This window comes from Bombina bombina, chromosome 1, assembly GCF_027579735.1.
Source record: "Bombina bombina isolate aBomBom1 chromosome 1, aBomBom1.pri, whole genome shotgun sequence".
Classification (NCBI taxonomy): Eukaryota; Metazoa; Chordata; class Amphibia; order Anura; family Bombinatoridae; genus Bombina; species Bombina bombina.
Window position 1 is genome coordinate 1126469190 of NC_069499.1, and position 20609 is coordinate 1126489798.

Genomic DNA, 20609 nt, shown 5'->3' on the forward strand with positions numbered 1-20609 from the left:
GTGGAGGGAGCTATTTCTACCCTGGCTAAGCGTACAACTATACGTATTGAGGACAGTTGTGCTTTCAAAGATCCTATGGATAAAAAATTAGAGGGTCTTCTAAAGAAAATATTTATTCATCAGGGTTTTCTTCTACAACTTATAGCATGCATTGTTCCTGTAACTACTGCAGCTGCTTTTTGGTTCGAGGCTCTAGAGGAGGCTCTTAAGGTTGAGACCCCATTAGATGAGATTCTGGATAGAATTAGGGCTCTCAAGCTAGCTAATTCTTTCATTACAGATGCCGCTTTTCAACTGGCTAAATTAGCGGCAAAGAATTCAGGTTTTGCCATTTTAGTGTGTAGAGCATTATGGCTTTAGTCCTGGTCTGCTGATGTGTCATCAAAATCTAAGCTTCTAGCTATTCCTTTCAAGGGTAAGTCCCTATTCGGGCCTGAACTGAAAGAGATAATTTCCGACATCACTGGAGGAAAAGGCCATGCCCTTCCTCAGGATAAGACTAATAAGATGAGGACCAAACATAATAATTTTCGTTCCTTTCGAAACTTCAGAGGTGGTCCCCCTACCTCCTCCCCTGCTGCAAAGCAGGAGGGGAATTTTGCTCAATCCAAGTCAGTCTGGAGACCTAACCAGACTTGGAATAAAGGTAAACAGACCAAGAAGCCCGCTGCTGCTCCCAGGACAGCATGAAGGGGCAGCCCCCAATCCAGGATCGGATCTAATAGGGGGCAGACTTTCTCTCTTTGCTCAGGCTTGGGCAAGAGACGTTCAGGAATCCTGGGCTTTAGGAATCGTGACCCAGGTGTATCTTCTAGACTTCAAAGATTCTCCTCGAAGGGGGAGATTTCATCTTTCACGGTTGTCTGTAAACCAGACAAAAAGAGAGGCGTTCTTACGCTGTGTAGAAGACCTATATACTATGGGGGTAATCTGCCCAGTTCCAAAAGCAGAACAGGGACCGGGGTTTTACACCAATCTGTTCGTGGTTCCCAAAAAAGAGGGAACCTTCAAACCGATTTTAGATCTCAAGATCCTAAACAAATTTCTCAGAGTCCCATCCTTCAAGATGGAGACCATTCTGACTATTTTACCAATGATCCAGGAGGGTCAATATATGACCATCGTGGATTTGAAGGATGCATATCTTCACATTCCTATCCACAAAGATCATCACCAGTTCCTCAGGTTTGCCTTCCTGGACAAGCATTACCAGTTTGTGGCTCTTCCCTTCGGGTTGGCCACAGCTCCCAGAATTTTCACAAAAGTGCTAGGGTCCCTTTTGGCGGTTCTAAGGCCGCGGGGCATAGCAGTGGCGCCTTATCTGGACGATATCTTAATTCAGGCGTCAACTTACCAACTAGCCAAATCTCACACGGACATCGTGTTGGCTTTTCTAAGATCTCACGGGTGGAAGGTGAACGTAAAGAAGAGTTCCCTTATCCCTCTCACAAGAGTTCCATTCCTGGTAACTCTGATAGATTCGGTAAACATGAACATTTTTCTGACGGAGGTCAGAAAATTAAAGATCTTAACCACCTGCCGAGCACTTCATTCCATTCCTCGGCCGTCAGTGGCTCAGTGTATGGAGGTAATTGGACTAATGGTAGCGGCAATGGACATAGTTCCGTTTGCGTGCTTGCATCTCAGACCACTGCAACTATACATGCTCAGGCAGTGGAATGGGGATTATGCAAATGTATCTCCTCAGATAAATGGATCAAGAGACCAGAGACTCTCTTCTTTGGTGGTTGTCACAGGATCATCTGTCCCAGGGAATGTGTTTCCGCAGGCCAGAATGGGTCATAGTGACGACGGACACCAGCCTATTGGGCTGGGGTGCAGTCTGGAATTCCCTGAAAGCACAGGGTGTGTGGACTCAGGAGGAAGCTCTCCTTCCAATAAATAGTCTAGAACTGAGAGCGATATTCAACATGCTTCAGGCGTGGCCTCAGCTGGCTTCGGCCAGATTCATAAGATTCCAGTCGTACAATATCACGACTGTAGCATATATCAATCATCAGGGGGGAACAAAGAGTTCTCTAGCGATGATAGAGGTTTCCAAAATAATTCAATGGGCAGAGACTCACTCTTGCCATCTATCAGCAATCTATATCCCAGGAGTGGAGAACTGGGAAGCTGATTTTCTAAGTCGTCAGACTTTTCATCCTGGGGAGTGGGAGCTCCATCCGGAGGTGTTTGCACAATTGATTCATCAATGGGGCACACCAGAATTGGATCTGAGGGAATCTTGTCAGAATGCCAAACTTCCTTGTTACGGGTCCAGATCAAGGGATCCTCAAGCAGTACTGATAGATGCTCTAGCAGTACCTTGGTCATTCAACCTGGCTTATGTGTTTCCACCATTTCCTCTCCTTCATCGTCTGATTGCCAGAATCAAACAGGAGAGGGCTTCGGTGATTTTGGTAGCACCTGCATGGCCACGCAGGACTTGTTATGCAGACCTAGTGGAAATGTCATTTCTACCACCGTGGACACTGCCACTGAGACAGGACCTTCTCATTCAAGGTCCGTTCCAGCATACAAATCGAGTTTCTCTGTGGCTGACTGCCTGGAAATTGAACGCTTGATTTTATCTAAGCGAGGATTCTCTGAGTCGGTCATAGATACCTTGATTCAGGCTCGAAAGCCTGTCACTAGGAAGATTTACCATAAGATATGGCGTAAATATCTTTATTGGTGTGAATCCAAAGGCTACTCATGGAGTAAGATCAGGATTCCTAGGATTTTGTCCTTTCTCCAAGAAGGATTGGAGAAAGGGTTATCAGCTAGTTCCTTAAAGGGACAGATATCTGCTTTGTTAATTTTACTGCACAAGCGTCTGGCAAATGTTCCAGACGTTCAATTGTTTTGTCAGGCTTTGGTTAGAATTAAGCCTGTGTTTAAACCTGTTGCTCCACCATGGAGTTTGAATTTAGTTCTTAAAGTTCTTCAAGGGGTTCCGTTTGAACCTATGCATTCCATAGATATTAAGCTTCTATCTCGGAAAGTTCTGTTTTTAGTTGCTATCTCTTCGGCTCGAAGAGTTTCTGAACTATCTGCATTGCAATGCGACTCGCCTTATCTTGTTTTCCATTTTGATAAGGTGGTTTTGCGTACCAAACCTGGATTCCTTCCTAAGGTTGTTACTAATAAGAATATTAATCAGGAAATTGTTGTTCCTTCCCTGTGTCCTAATCCTTCCTCTAAGAAGGAGCGTCTGTTGTACACCTTGGACGTTGTTCGTGCTTTGAAGTTTTACTTGCAAGCGACCAAAGATTTCCGTCAATCATCTTCTCTGTTTGTTGTCTATCCTGGAAAACGTAGAGGTCAAAAAGCTACGGCTACCTCTCTTTCTTTTTGAAAAGCATCATCCGTTTGGCATACGAGACTGCTGGACAGCAGCCTCCTGAAAGAATTACAGCTCACTCTACTAGAGCGGTGGCTTCCACATGGGCTTTTAAAAATGATGCTTCTGTTGAACAGATTTGTAAGGCTGCGACTTGGTCTTCACTTCATACCTTTTCCAAATTTTCCAAATTTGATACTTTTGCTTCTTCGGAGGCTATTTTTGGGAGAAAAGTTCTTCAAGCAGTGATGCCTTCTGTTTAGGCATCTGTCTTGTCCCTCCCATTCATCCGTGTCCTGTAGCTTTGGTATTGTATCCCACAAGTAAAGGATGAATCCGTGGACTCGTCGTATCTTATAGAAGAAAAGTAAATTTATGCTTACCTGATAAATTGATTTTTTTCTATGATACGACGAGTCCATGGCACGCCCTGTCAATTTAAGACAGATTATATTTTTTTGTTTAAAACTTCAGTCACCTCTGCACCTTTTAGTTTCTCCTTTTTCTTCCTGTACCTTCGGTCGAATGACTGGGGGGTGGAGTCAAGGGAGGAGCTATATAGACAGCTCTGCTGTGGTGCTCTTTGCGACTTCCTGTTAGCAGGAGGATAATATCCCACAAGTAAAGGATGAATCCGTGGACTCGTGGTATCATAGAAGAAATCAATTTATCAGGTAAGCATAAATTTACTTTTTCCACAAATACAAATTTTAGGCTAGAGTGGCGCACTAACTGTTGCTTGCGAGCAAAAAGGGGTTTATCGCGGCTTTTGGTGCGTGTTTAAAGTAGGGCAATTACATTTAACACACGTTAGGATAGTGCGACCTTGTAGCTCTAGTTAAAGGGACAGTTCACCCAAAAACTTTCTCCCCTTTAAATTATTCCCAATGATCCTTTATACCTTCTAGAGTGTATTAAATTGGTTGCATGTAGCTCCTTTACTCATATTTCAGCATTTGAAATAGCTGATTTAGCTTGTGGTTTCCCAACCTATACTGAAAGTTTTGATACTGGCGTATATGCTATTGACAAGCCTAAGTAAACACAGTCAGCAGAATAGATTACACCCTCAGTGGGGGGCATGATAGTTAAGTAATAAAATGATAATTTGCCATTGTTCTATCTATGCATTGAGTTGGCGTTTCAGACAAATATAAGATAAGGAAGCAAGTCTGTGTACATAAAACTGATAACATAATGAGATCTGATATTACCTGAAGCTCAACCCATTGTAATAGGCTGTGGTTTCAAAGCACAAAACCAGCTACTTCAGATACACAAATAAACCCAAAAATGCAATTTCTCAAATATTTTATACTCTGCAGTTGGTATAACAAGTCATTTAAAATACATTTATAGAAAAACAATTTTACAGTGTACTGTCCCTTTAAATGTTACGCAAGACAAAAAAGTTGTACAAAACACATCAAAATTACATTTAAAATTACAGTTACACTCAAAATAACACTTTTCAATACAAAATATTCAAATATGTGAAGATCATTAGAATGTGAAATATTAATATTTCATGTTGGGTTAGAGCACTTGAGAAAATGCGAACACGTTTGTGCGACCTGTTGGGTGTTTCTTCACCTTTTCACGCTCTATTGTAGTCTATGGGAAAAAAACATTTTACTTTCAGCTTATAATACTAGCGCTACCTGACACGTGCAAAAACGTTAAATAATTCTCCACTTGTAATCTGGCCCCGAATGGGAGCCATATAGACTATACTGTAGTGATGTTAGTGCACCATAGCACTCACATTTTTACACTCCATTTATAATCTAGCCCTAAATGTTTTATTCAACACTATAATTTGGGTTTGAAACCATTTGAATTCAGATAAGTGAATGTATCTAGTACTTCCTTAAAGGGTATAGTCTTATTCATATAATCATTTTTACATAACCATAAAATTGCTGATTTATTCTTATTTTTTTAAGTCCTGAAAAAAATCCAAATTCTTCTTTAGTTTCCATGACAGTTGATATATTTTCATTTGGTTTTGCTATAAATATTAATGTATCATCTGCATAGAAAGATAGGAAAACATTCCTCAGTTCCAGTATTTATATCTCTAAAATTGGCCTGCAATTTTATTGCGAACCCTTCCAATGTTATATTAAATAGCAGATATATTGTTTTAAGGGTATTATATATCGTTTAACATATAGGGCTCCATTTATTAAGCTACGTCTGATGATTTTTTTTTCTTCTTCAGTATCTAAAGTTAAAATTGCTGCTTCTTATAAATTATATGATCTTTTATTTTTTTCCCACCAATAGTAAGTAGACCATTATAAGTTCTTTCTGAACATAATAAACATATGACCTTCTATGTAGAAAACCTATTTGTTCTTATTGAATAATAATATCTAAGCATTGCTTAGAACATTTAGATTTTGTCTTTTTTTCAATATCTTATAGTGGGTGATAATATTAATACTAGAAGAAATAATAAAAAATAAAGTGCTATTAGCATATGTGATTCTTCTCTGAATCTTTTCTGTTTTACTATTAAACATATTTAAAAAACTGGAATGTAAATTAGTTAAATATGAAATTGTTTGATCTGTTCATTTGTTTTTGTTTTTTAATTTTAATAGTCTTATATAAGAGATTATGGAAAAAACATTTCAGTTTAAATCCTAACTAGCTTTAAATGTTACCTAATGAAAATACTGAACTTTCAAACTTTAAACACTTGTTTGCAGAGACAGCTGCATGGCTGTATATGTCCCTTTAATAAAGTATGTTTGTCTCTGTATAATTCATTGTATAATCTATAAAACTTAAAAAAAAAAAAAAAAATAGAATAGAATATGATACATACCTGGGGGAATGGGATTGCAGGAGAGAGTATTGTGAAAAATGGCATTTAACATAGCATGCTTGAGCAAATACTCTGTCTAACCTACTGTGATAGAGACTGCATATATCTTTAAAAAAATGTTTACTACATCATCTGAAAATTGCATTTGTTGTTTACAAAATGATCCATGGCTCCATCACATTAATTTGCCTTAAAAAAAAACAAAGAAAGCAGAAATCATGGTCTAATAATACAATACTTTCATCAAAATCTCCTAATATTAGTGGAGGAAGTAAATGATCAAAGCCCATAGTTATGGATTGTAAACAAAAGACTAAAGGCAACGTTTATCCTCTTCCGGCAGATGGCTTCATCAAGACACAACTATTAAACTATAGAAAATGAAGGCTGTGCTGCCTCTGTATTGGCAGTGACACTCACTTAATGGATGAACAAACTACAGAAGGTCTAGTATTGTTTGTATTATCTGCAGTTATGAATACACCCACTCTCTTCTGTGCAAAGAACGATTCATTACATTATTTCCCATCTGAGAAGTGACCGACTGAGAAATACTGCCAGCATTTACAAGGAATGCTCCCAACAGGATGACTGCATGTGCATTCTGTGCTGGTTGAGATAACCCCTTCAAGCTTGTATGCTTGCAAGTCTAATGGAATTTACCCATTTATTGAGTTAAAACCCATATCTCGCATGTGATAACCGATCAGTGGTCCCCATTACAACTCATTAGAATTCCTCTGCTTGTGCAGTGCTCCACAGAACTAGCCATAATAATCCATTAGAAAAACCTGTCCTAACCTGTCCTAAATATCACAAGATTTTCAAATGTGTTTGTGGACAATGACACACTCTATACCTTGCATGGGGACAATATATCACTAATATTCCAATCCATCACATATTTTTCCAGTAATTTTTTTTTTTATTCAGTATTCAACAGCTTTGACCACTTTTAGCCTGTTTCAAACTGTATACATTGGCTTTGTTTTGATTATGCAGTTGGCATTTTAATCTAATCTTTTTAAAGTGATTGTAAATCCTTGTGTTTTGGAAATGCTAGGATTTACCAGTGCTACACATAAAAGGGGCGTTGTAGTATAACTTTATGCTGAAAGTTCCTTTATTTGCAGCGAGTATAGAGTCCTTTTAGCCAATAGCGCGCTAGCCATACAGCATAATGCCGATTGGCCAGCATGGCTATTGGCTAAGAATGTAGGCAGCCAGAGGCCTCAGTTCGACATAAACTTGCTGCAAATAAAGGTACTTTAGCATGACAATTTTTTATACTTCATGACTGAATGTCCAGTTTATCTGTATGACTGGCAAATCCCAGTGTTTAAAAAAATGCAGGATTTACCATCACTTTAAAGGAACAGTAAATACAGTATATTTGCATAATCATCAAATGCATGACACAATTACAATGCAATAGCACTTAGTCCAAACTTCAAATGAGCAGTAGATTTTTTTTCTGACCAATTTCAAAGCTATGTCTATTTCCACTCCCCCTGCATCATGTGACAGCCATCAGCCAATCACAAATGCATATACGTATATTCTGTGAATTTTTGCACATGCTCAGTAGGAGCCGATGACTCATAAAGTGTAAATATAAAAAGAAACATTTTGTTAATGTAAGTATATTGGAAAGTTGTTTAAAATCGCATGCCCTATCTGAATCATGAAAGTTTATTTTGACTACTTGAGTGTACCTTAAATGAACATTTAAAGGTATCGCTCAAATTACACTTTTAAACATTGAAATTTGAACTAAAACACAACCATTAGAACGTACAATTCAAATTAAACAAAATACTCAAAATTACAGCTTTTTCACTACCGCTGGTATTACGAGTCTTGCAGGTTTAGGGGCACCGCACACTTTTTTGGCCATAACGCAAATTAACTTACGCAATTTGTGTAAAGTATTTTTTCAATGGGACTTCCACAGCGCTGGTATTACAAGTTTGCCTGGGAGGCCAAAAAGTGAGCGGTACAGCCTATACCGCCAAGATCGATACCGTAAACTGAAAGTCAGTAGTTATGAGTTTTACGCTACAAAGCTGTAGCATAAAACTCATAACTAAAGTGCTAAAAAGTACACTAACACCCATAAACTACCTTTTAACCCCTAAACAGAGGCCGTCCCACATCGCAAACACTACAATAAAATTATCAACCCCTAATCTGCCGCTCCGGACATCGCTGCCACTATAATAAATATATTAATCCCTAATCCGCTGCACTCCCGCATCACAAACACTAGTTAAATATTATTAACCACTAATCTGCCGCCCCTAACATCGCCGCCACCTACCTACATTTATTAAGCCCTAATCTGCCGCCCCCAACGTCGCCGCCACTATACTAAATTTATTAATCCCTAAACCTAAGTCTAACCCTACCCCCCTAACTTAAATATAATTAAAATAAATCTAAATAAAACCTACTATCATTACCTAAATTATTCCTATTTAAAACTAAATACTTACCTGTAAAATAAACTAATAGTGACATTGTAGCTAACTTAGGGTTTATTTTTATTTTACAGCTAAGTTTGTATTTATTTTAACTAGATAGAATAGTTACTAAATAGTTATTAACTATTTACTAACTACCTAGCTAAAATAAATACAAATTTACCTGTAAAATAAAACCTAATCTGTCTTACACTAACACCTAACCTTACACTACAATTAAATCAATTACCTAAATTAAATACAATTACCTAAATTACAAACCCCCCCCACTAAATTACACAAAATAAAAAAAGAAATTATCAGATATTTAAACTAATTACACCTAATCTAATAGCCCTATCAAAATAAAAAAGCCCCCCCAAAATAAAAAAGCCCCCCCAAAATAAAAAAAAACCCTAGCCTAAACTAAACTACCAATAGCCCTTAAAAGGGCCTTTTGCGGGGCATTGTCCCAAAGAAATCAGCTCTTTTACCTGTAAAAAAAATACAAACAACCCCCCAACAGTAAACCCCACCACCCAACCAACCAACCCCCCAAATAAAATCCTAACTAAAAAAACCTAAGCTCCCCATTGCCCTAAAAAGGGCATTTGGATGGGCATTGTCCTTAAAAGGGCATTTAGCTCTTATTCAGTGTCCAAACCCTAACCTAAAAATAAAACCCACCCAATAAACCCTTAAAAAAACCTTACACTAACCCCTGAAGATCCACTTACAGTTTTGAAGACCGGACATCCATCCTCAACGAAGCCAGGAGAAGTCTTCATCCAAGTCGGCAGAAGTGGTCCTCCAGATGGGCAGAAGTCTTCATCCAGATGGCATCTTCTATCTTCATCCATCTGGTGCGGAGTGGCTCCATCTTCAAGACATCCGGCGCGGAGCATCCTCTTCAATCGACGTTTTCTTGCAGAATGACGGTTCCTTTAAATGACGTCATCCAAGATGGCGTCCCTTGAATTCCGATTGGCTGATAGAATTCTAGATAGAATCAGCCAATCAGAATTAAAGGTGAAAAAATCCTATTGGCTGATGCAATCAGCCAATAGGATTGAGCTTCAATCCTATTGGCGGTTCCAATCAGCCAATAGGATTGAGCTAGCATTCTATTGGCTTTTCCAATCAGCCAATAGGATTTTTCACTTTTAATTCCGATTGGCTGATAGAATTCTATAAGCGAATCGGAATTCAAGGGATGCCATCTTGGATAACGTCACTTAAAGGAACCTTCATTCTGCAAGAAGACTTTGAAGAGGATGCTCCGCGCCGGATGTCTTGAAGATGGAGCCGCTCCATGCCGGATGAAGATAGAAGATGCCGTCTGGAAGAAGACTTCTGCGGGCTTAGATGAAGACTTCGGTCGCTTGAATGAAGACTTCTGCCGGCTTCGATGAGGACTTCTGCCGCTTCTTGAGGATGGATGTCGGGTCTTCAAAAACTGTAAGTGGATCTTTGGGGGTTAGTGTTAGGCTTTTATAAGGGTTTATTGGGTGGGTTTTATTTTTAGATTTGGGCTTTTGGGCGCAAAAAGAGCTAAATGCCTTTTTAAGGACAATGCCCATCCAAATGCCCTTTTCAGTGCAATGGGGAGCTTAGTTTTTTTTAGTTAGGATTTTATTTGGGGGGTTGGTTGTGTGGGTGGTGGGTTTTACTTTTGCAGGGTTGTTTGTATTTTTTTTACAGGTAAAAGAGCTGATTTCTTTGAGGCAATGCCCCCCAAAAGGTCCTTTTAAGGGCTTTTGGTAGTTAAGTTTAGGCTAGGGTTTTTTTTTTTTATTTTGGGGTGGCTTTTTTATTTTTATAGGGCTATTAGATTAGGTATAATTCGTTTAAATATCTGATAATTTCTTTTTTTTATTTTGTGTAATTTAGTGGGTTTTTTTTTGTAATTTAGGTAATTGTATTTAATTTATGTAATTTATTTAATTGTAGTGTAAGGTTAGGTGTTAGTGTAAGGCAGGTTAGATTTTATTTTACAGGTAAATTTGTATTTATTTTAGCTAGGTAGTTAGTAAATAGTTAATAACTATTTAGTAACTATTCTACCTAGTTAAAATAAATACAAACTTAGCTGTAAAATAAAAATAAAACCTAAGCTAACTGCAATGTAACTGTTAGTTTATTTTATAGGTAAGTATTTAGTTAGGGAGTGTTAGGGTTAGATTTAGGTTTAGGGGTTAATAAATTTAGTATAGTGGCGGCGACGTTGGGGGCGGCAGATTAGGGGTTAGTAAATGTAGGTAGGTGATGGCGATGTTAGGGGCGGCAGATTAGGGGTTAATAAGTGTAGGTAGGTTGCGGCGACATTGGGGGTGGGAGATTAGGGGTTAATAAATATAATGTAGGTGTCGGCAATGTTGGGGGCAGCAGGTTAGGGGTTAATAAGTATAATGTAGGTGTCGGCGATGTCGGGGGCGGCAGATTAGGGGTTAATAAATATAATGTAGGTGATAATGTAGGTGTCGGCGATGTCGGGGGCGGCAGATTAGGGGTTAATAAGTGTAAGATTAGGGGTGTTTAGATTCGGGGTTCATGTTAGGGTGTTAGGTGTAAACATACATTTTGTCACTTTTTGCCTGTTAACGCCGGGTTTTTGTAAACCTGTAATACCAGCACTGTAGGAAAGTGAGCGGTGACAATAATGTGCAAGTTAGCACCGCACCCCTCATAACGTAAATCTAGCCGTAAGTTAATTGCACATATGTCATGAATTGATATTATGAGGCCCATTTATCAAGCTCCGGATGGAGCTGGAGGGCCCGTGTTTCTGACCGCTGCTCCATAACCCTGTCCGCCTGCTTAGATGAGGCGGACAGGAATCGCCAAAATTCAATCCGATCGAGTACGATCGGGTTGATTGACACCTCCCTGCTGGCGGCCGATCTTGTGAGCTGCTAGTACAATGCTGAATACGGAGAGCGTATTGCTCTCCGCATTCAGCGATGTCTGTCGGACCTGATCCGCACTGTCGGATCAGGTCCGACAGACATTTGGTAAATCGGCCTCTATTGGTGTAATTATGTAAAAAAACTGCATTAAAAAACATTAGTCATTGCCATGAAGACCTCTTTCATTTTAGGTTGTGAGAGGTTAACTTTTTTCTAAGTGCTTAGTATTTTTCCCAAGTTTATCCTTAAAAAAACAGATACCCTTTCGTAAATAGTTTTTAAGTTTCACTTGAGCAAATTTGTTACACATAACCAGAGTCTTGGTGCCTAAGGTCAGTTTATGAACCCAAGATGACAACAACAAAGTGACATAAACCAGTGACTCTATCAAGGTACAGGCCTTAGGCCTTTCATTATTCAGATAGAGCATGCGATTTTTAGGGGTTAAATGTATTAACCCCTAAACCGCTTTACTCCCGCCTCAAAAACCCTATAATAAATAGTATTAACCCCTAATCTGCCCTCCCTAACATCGCCGACACCTAACTTCAAGTATTAACCCCTAATCTGCCGACCAGACCTCGCCGCTACTCTAATAAATGTATTAACCCCTAAAGCTAAGTCTAACCCTAACACTAACACCCCCCTAAGTTAAATTTAATTTAAATCTAACAAAATAAAATAAATCTTATTAAATAAATTAATCCTATTTAAAGCTAAATACTTACCTGTAAAATAAACCCTAATATAGCTACAATATAACAAATAATTATATTGTAGCTAGTTTAGCATTTATATTTATTTTACAGGCAACTTTGTATTTATTTTAACTAGGTACAATAGCTATTAAATAGTTATTAACTATTTAATAGCTACCTAGTTAAAATAAGTACAAAATTACCTGTAAAATAAATCCTAACCTAAGTTACAATTAAACCTAACACTACACTATCAATAAATTAATTAACTAAACTATCTACAATTATCTACAATTAAATCAACTAAACTATATTACAAAAAACCCCCACTAAATTACAAAAAATAAAAAAAGATTACAAGAATTTTAAACTAATTACACCTACTCTAAGCCCCTTAAAAAAATAACAAATCCCCACAAAATAAAAAAATACCCTACCCTATTCTAAAATAAGAAGTTAACAGCTCTTTTACCTTACCAGCCCTTAAAAGGGCCTTTTGCGGGGCATGCCCCAAAGAAAACAGCTTTTTTGCATTTTAAAAAAAAACATACAATACCCCCCCAACATTACAACCCACCGCCCACATACCCCTAATCTAACCCAAACACCCCTTAAAAAACCTAACATTAAGCCCCTGAAGATCTCCCTACCTTATCTTCACCATGCCGGTATCACCGATCCGTCCAGAAGAGGGTCCGAAGTCTTCATCCTATCCGGCAAGAAGAGGTCCAGAAGAGGGTCCGAAGTCTTCATCCTATCCGGCAGGAAGAGGACATCCGGACCAGTAGACATGTTCATCCAGGCGGCGTCTTCTATCTTCATCCATCCGGCGAAGAGCGGGACCATCTTGAAGCAGCCGACGCAGATCCATCCTCTTCTTCCGGTGACTCCCGACGAATGAAGGTTCCTTTAAGTGACGTCATCCATTATGGCGTCCCTCGAATTTGGATTGGCTGATAGGATTCTATCAGCCAATAGGAATTAAGGTAGGAAAAATCTGATTGGCTGATTGAATCAGCCAGTCAGATTCAAGTTCAATCCGATTGGCTGATCCAATCAGCCAATCAGATTGAGCTTGCATTCTATTGGCTGTTCCGATCAGCCACTAGAATGCAAGCTCAATCTGATTGGCTGATCCAATCAGCCAATCGGATTGAACTTGAATCTGATTGGCTGATTCAATCAGCCAATCAGATTTTTCCTACCTTAATTCCGATTGGCTGATAGAATCCTATCAGCCAATCCGAATTCGAGGGATGCCATCTTGGATGAAGTCACTTAAAGGAACCTTCATTCGTCGGGAGTCGCCGGAAGAAGAGGATGGATCCGCGTTGGCTGCTTCAAGATGGTCCCGCTCCGCGCCGGATGGATGAAGATAGAAGACGCCGCCTGGATGAACATGTCTACCGGTCCGGATGTCCTCTTCTTGCCGGATAGGATGAAGATTTCGGACCCTCTTCTGGACGGATCGGTGATACCCGGCGTGGTGAAGATAAGGTAGGGAGATCTTCAGGGGCTTAGTGTTAGGTTTTTTAAGGGGTGTTTGGGTTAGATTAGGGGTATGCGGGTGGTGGGTTGTAATGTTGGGGGGGGTATTGTATGTTTTTTTAAATGCAAAAGAGCTGTTTTCTTTGGGGCATGCCCCGCAAAATGCCCTTTTAAGGGCTGGTAAGGTAATAGAGCTGTTAACTTTTTATTTTAGAATAGGGTAGGGCATTTTTTTATTTTGGGGGGCTTTGTTATTTTTTTAGGGGGCTTAGAGTAGGTGTAATTAGTTTAAAATTCTTGTAATCTTTTTTTATTTTTTGTAATTTAGTGTCTGTTTTTTTTTGTAATTTAGTTTAATTGATTTAATTGTAGATAATTGTAGATAGTTTAGTTAATTAATTTATTGATAGTGTAGTCTTAGGTTTAATTGTAACTTAGGTTATGATTTATTTTACAGGTAATTTTGTACTTATTTTAACTAGGTAGCTATTAAATAGTTATTAACTATTTAATAGCTATTGTACCGAGTTAAAATAAATACAAAGTTGCCTGTAAAATAAATATAAATCCTAAAATAGCTACAATATAATTATTCATTATATTGTAGCTATATTAGGGTTTATTTTACAGGTAAGTATTTAGCTTTAAATAGGATTAATTTATTTAATTAGATTTATTTTATTTAGGAGCTTTAGGAGTTAATACATTTATTAGAGTAGCGGCGAGGTCTGGTTGGCAGATTAGGGGTTAATAAGTGTAGTTAGGTAGCGGCGACGTTGGGGGGGGCAGATTAGGGGTTAATAAATATTATGTAGGTGTCGGCGATGTTAGGGGCAGCAGATTAGGGGTACACAGGGATAATGTAGGTTGCGGCGGTGTGCGGTCGGCAGATTAGGGGTTAAAAAAATTTATTAGAGTGGCGGCGATGTGGGGGGACCTCAGTTTAGGGGTACATAGGTAGTTTATGGGTGTTAGTGTACTTTAGAGCACAGTAGATAACAGCTTTATGAACCGGCGTTAGCCCATAAAGCTCTTAACTTCTGACTTTTTTCTGCGGCTGGAGTCTTGTCGTTAGAGTTCTAATGCTCACTTCAGCCAAGACTCTAAATACCAGCGTTAGAAAGATCCCATTGAAAATATAGGATACGCAATTGACGTAAGGGGATCTGCGGTATGGAAAAGTCGCGGCTGGAAAGTGAGCGTTAGACCCTTTCCTGACTGACTCTAAATACCAGCGGGCGGCCAAAACCAGCGTTAGGACTCCTTAACGCTGGTTTGGACTGCTAACACAGAACTCTAAATCTAGGCGACTGTGTTTACTGGTCCTTTAAAGGTAGCACTCTAAGAACATGTTTTAATCACATTTATGGTATGGAATGACAAAATATGACAGACATGTCATGTTTGGTATCAAAATAATCCTCATGATGTCACAGGCGAATTTCTTATATAGGTGTATGTACTGGACATATATAACAACAAATTATAAGTTGTTCTAAAATTTCAGCCAGGGTTGAAGAGCTTTTTATGGCCTACCATACAATGGGGGGTGGGGTTAACTAGGTTTCTCTGTAATAGATTGCAATTGCTTAGTTAAAGGGACGTATTACCAATGTGCTAAATTCCTTGAAAGTGATGTAACATATCTGTATAAACTGATTAGAAAATATCACATGATCTAAAAAAAGGAGTAAGTGCTCTGTGAGTAGTTATGCTACATCAGCTGCATCATTGCTGAGTTCACACTTTGTTTTACTGTGATCTTGTGGGATTTTATAGTAAACTTTGATAAAATGAGGAGGGAAATAAAGTGACTGTGTCTGTACGTCACATGTACAGTCTCTAGCAAGTCCCAGGACAAGCATCCTGATTGGATGCTTACAATACTTTTACAATAGTACTCAAACATTTTCACTCTACCAACTAAAAGATAATGCTTCAAAATGTATACCATTGTTTTGTTTATTTGTTTTTTAATAAGCCACATGTTTGCTTGGTTGCTGTCCCTATGAGCCAATGAGCCATAGAGTTGCATACAAAAAGAGAATCAATCAGCCAGGAAGGAACAACAGCTCATTGGCTTGTTTTATGACCCTGTTACCACATGGAAGTAGCTTCTTTTAGCCCAATTGTGCCTTTCACAGAGGAGAACTTTCCTGAAGTATATCAGTTTGATCCCAGCAACCACTGACAATCATTTTGGCCTCCTTTCGGCCTCGTCAGTGAAGTGCAGCCATATCCCTCTAGGCACTTTGGGCAATGAGCAATAGAATAGAGTCCCTCAACCAAAATGCAAACAATTAGGTCCTTCCTGATAGTTTCACCTTAAACAGCTTTTACTTAATATATTTATTATGAAGACAAAAAACAGGTGTTTTATTATATGCATGATTTCAAATTAAAATGTGTCCAAGTTAGAAAGATATGGGATGTAATGTGTGTAATTCAGTCTATAAAAGGCTTTAGTGTTTGAATGAAAATATATTTTGCTGAGACACACATGACTAGAGGGGAAGTTCTTTGTATTTTACAGTAGGTTTCCTTCTCTAGCACTTTGTGATGTTACCAGTTATACAAATCAGTATTCACAAGTATTTTTCACTTTTGTCAGGCAACATGCTAAATACAACCTTAATTATATCTGTGTGTGGTTGTGTTACAGAAGGAAGTCTGTGATTAAATGTTTGTGTGCTGGTGTATAGAGAAGCAATGGCATAGATTCATGAATGCTTGTTATGCTGAAGATGGGGTCTCTTCGCCGAGATTGTGTTTGAAATTAATTCAGCCTTACTTCAGGTATTATTTCTAGCCAGTTTCGGGTGAGTGTTCCTATTATTAATATATATACATCATATGTTACACAGAAGAGCTGATAGCAACGTGGAAAAACCAAACATTATCACTACAGCACTTTGGTAAAAAATTAGCCAAAAGCATTCTGTAAATGGGTATAATTATTAAATATTCTTATAATACAAAATCAACTAAGAGGCACCAGTCTCAATAAGCTTCAAGAGAATAGTCCCATACAGGTGTATTATATTGAATTATTTTAAACCAAATAACTTAAATAGAAATGTAATCACAAACAGTGCTCACTAAACCTAGTGCAAATTCCGCAGTCTGAGGTAATTTGCAGCTGACGCACTGTTTACAACTTCAAACAGCAGTAAATATTGCCACAGCATATATATAATTTTAACAAATGCCATAAAAATCCTTCAATAAATTTCTAAGCATTGTAACACTGTTTCCGCAGTTAATATAATGTTATCCCTCTTAACCAACCCCATAAAAATATACAATGTAGATGACATGTTCTCCAATCATCCAATCCCCATTTCCAACAATAAATTTAACACGCCACGAAATTGGTTGAACTTATTTTTCTAAAGTGGAGTAATTCATTTACATGGCAAAGTGCTGAAATTCACGTACCAATACGTTATTTCACTATCATGTGACCGCATACATAATTGTCATGTGACCTTATGATCCATATAAGTAAAGATACAATAATAAGGCATTTTCACAAGAAAATTTAAAACATGAATCCAGTCCATGGTGAACAAATTAGACATGATGTGAAGTTTGGTGTACTCCAACCCACAGCCTCTAATTGGTAACTCTGCAAGCCCGACGACTTCCTCATATTCTTCACCTTCTTTAGGGGATAAAAAAGAGAATCTGTGGCCCCCGTCTCGTCACTGAAGAAAAAAAAGAGACGTTCGAAAAGAAAATGCAGAGGTACCTTTGAGAAGAGAAGAAATCACAAGAAAACATACATATGCAAACGTGGCTGCAGGGGAAGGGCTAAAACCAGGGAAAAGATAAAATAAAGGCACACCTCATTTTATTGTGCTTCGCTTTATTGCTCTTTGCAGATATTGCTCTTTTTACAAATTGAAGGTTTGTGAAAACCCTCTGTTGAGCATATCTATCAGCGCCATTTTAAACACATATAAACACATATAAACACATAAATGCACATATATACACACCACCAGTATGTACAGTATGTAAGGTGTCTTTAATGTGTCTGACCATGAATTGAACAATGAAGAAACTAGATTGTTAAGTAAATGTCAACATTTCTGCCCCTCTAATACACATTTTTTGTGTGGATGTGAATTGATATATTCACAAATAAGTGTTATTTTGCAGATAAGCAAAGCAACGGGTCAAATTTAATACCTAGTTACTGATATCAAGGAAGAATTATTTTTTTAATATGTTAAAAGACAGATTTACATTCCCTTTTTCTGAAGTTCCATGGGGTTCATGTTTGTAGGTTTTGGTGAATTGATTTTACGTGACCTTGGGAAATAATCTAATTTGAGAGGAAAGCAATAATAATGACTGATACAAATATCATAATTAGACAAGTTGGTAAAGGTGGAGGGAATATTCTTTAAAATAGGATTGATTACCATAAGAAAGCAGATGGAATTCTTAGAAATGAATCATACTATAGAACTTTAGGTAGAAATCCAACTACTGAATATAGTAGAGGAATGACTAAACTTGTATATGATGGTTTTATGATATGAATATAATATTCTGACAGGACAAAAACTTAAAATAATATCCACAGAAAAGTCCAATTGTCCTGATCACAGAAATTCCACTTTAAAGAGAAGTGTAGAGAATAATCCGAGAAATAGAAGATGTCTATACACAATGTATACATATATATAAACCCATATATGTATCTATGCATGTGTCTATTTATCTATCTATCTATCTATATCTATCTATCTATCTATCTATCTATATACAATATCAAGTTTTTCTATTTTTTTTCAGTGCACATCCTATATACCCAATGCACATTCAAATACTGCGTACATTAGTTATTCAATGTACATAACACTAATTTTAATATAGCAAAGCTAGAAACAAAAGGGTGTTATAGCCTGACAAGTTGTACAGCAATAGGTTAAAAGTCAGAGTGTTTTCTACTGTAACTGTCAGGATCTATCTATGGAAATGTACTTGAGATAATAAAACATTCCCTCCTTCTGCCTGTTTTCTGTCTGCTTCCTGAGAGATCTATTCCACAACAGGAAGAGTGCAAATACAAAACACTCACAACCTCAGCAGCTGTGTTGTAAAGTAATATATGGTGATTGCAGATTACTGGAATAGACAGTGCTTGGTCTCTATATAAAATATAGAAACCCCTCCTGAGTGGGGACAAATATGTGTTTAAATGCATTGTAGGGTTGCATCCTTGCTGCATGCAGATAATCAGAGGGTTGTCAGGCATTGCAGGATTTTAAGAGTAATTACTTCCTTACTGGAAATGATCAGTATAGTTTATGAAGGGTTTGCAAAAGCACTCAGTGTACAGGTCACTCTGATGTCTTCTTGCTACAGAATAACATTTTTGAAACAAATTAATTATAATTGTTTTGTCATTAGCTAAACTCCACCCATCAATTGCCTCATTTGGGAGGAGCCAATACAGGCTTGAGTTTGCAGCTGACAAGGTTAGCCACAGTCATTATGCTAGTATAAAAGTTCTTATCTGTTAAAGCCAAGTATGTAGTTAGCCTTCAGAAGTCTGCGGTATGAAATTCCAGCTTTATGAATTAGAACATCCACAATTTGTTTTACCATTGGTTACTAAACATTGTATATTAAAGGGACATAAAACAAGTTGGGATAGAGACACAAAATAATGTACTTTAAGTACTTTACCTGTGCAAATTTATACTGCAGTGCCACGTCATTAACCCTTTTTTTTTTTTTTTTTAGTTTCTGAATTGTAAAGCTCTAACTCCCCCCACCCAATTCCTTTTATGGCTGTATCTATGTTTATTGTTTTTTGGTAAAATGCAAAAGTGAATAGGGATTATCTGCTGGAGCATGCCTAGAAGCTGTGAACTCAGTTGAAATACAATGTCTGTATCTAAACACTAATAAGAGGGGTGGAGTTAGCTGCTCCAGACAGCTTAGCTATGTAATTCATTTTGCTTATTTTTGAAAATTATTTTAAAATACTTGCCAGAAATTTTTAAACAATTTTCTATGCAAACTATTTTAAATTAATTAGCCCTTTTAGGATATGCACAGATCTCAACCTGTTTTATGTCCCTTTAAAATCTCAAGGTGCTTGGTGTCCCTTTAAACATAGAGGTGGGTTACTTATTTTTATGCTAATAAAGCCCCCCCCCCCCCCAATTCCAATCCATGTGCTATTTTAAAACTTCAAAATTAATTTTTTTTTTTGCTTCTTTTTCAAAGGTGTTTCAATCCATTAGAATCACTTCTGTTCCAATTGCTTAAAGGGACAGTATACACTCATTTTCATATAACTGCATGTAATAGACACTACTATAAAGAATAAGATGCACAGATCCAGTATAAAATGGTTTAAAAATGTACTTGGAAGCTGTCAGTTTGGCTCTGTTGAAAAGGTAGCTGGAAAGCCCACTGCAAGTGGCAAATAAGACACTTCCCCCCCCCCCCCTTCTTTTGCATATGAAAAGACCCTTTACACAAACAGGAGCAAGCTGGAGAAGGTAGCTGACGGTATTCACATAAAACTTTGGGGCTTGGTTAGGAGTCTGAAAATCAGAGCAATGTTATTTAAAAATAAGCAAAACTATACATTTATTTTTTAAAAAAAACTTTGTGGGCTTTATAAATAGATAATCTACAAGACATTTATGCAAAGAAAAAATGAGTGTATAATGTCCCTTTAAGCCACCAAAAATATACATCATATAGCAGCAAAATCTTTTTTTTTTTTTTTTTTTTTTTTTATACCCATATTGAGTAAAGACACAAATAACTATAGGAAAAGGGATTTTTATTCCCCCCCCCCCCCCACACACACACACAATCATAGTGTAAGGGGTCTATTTC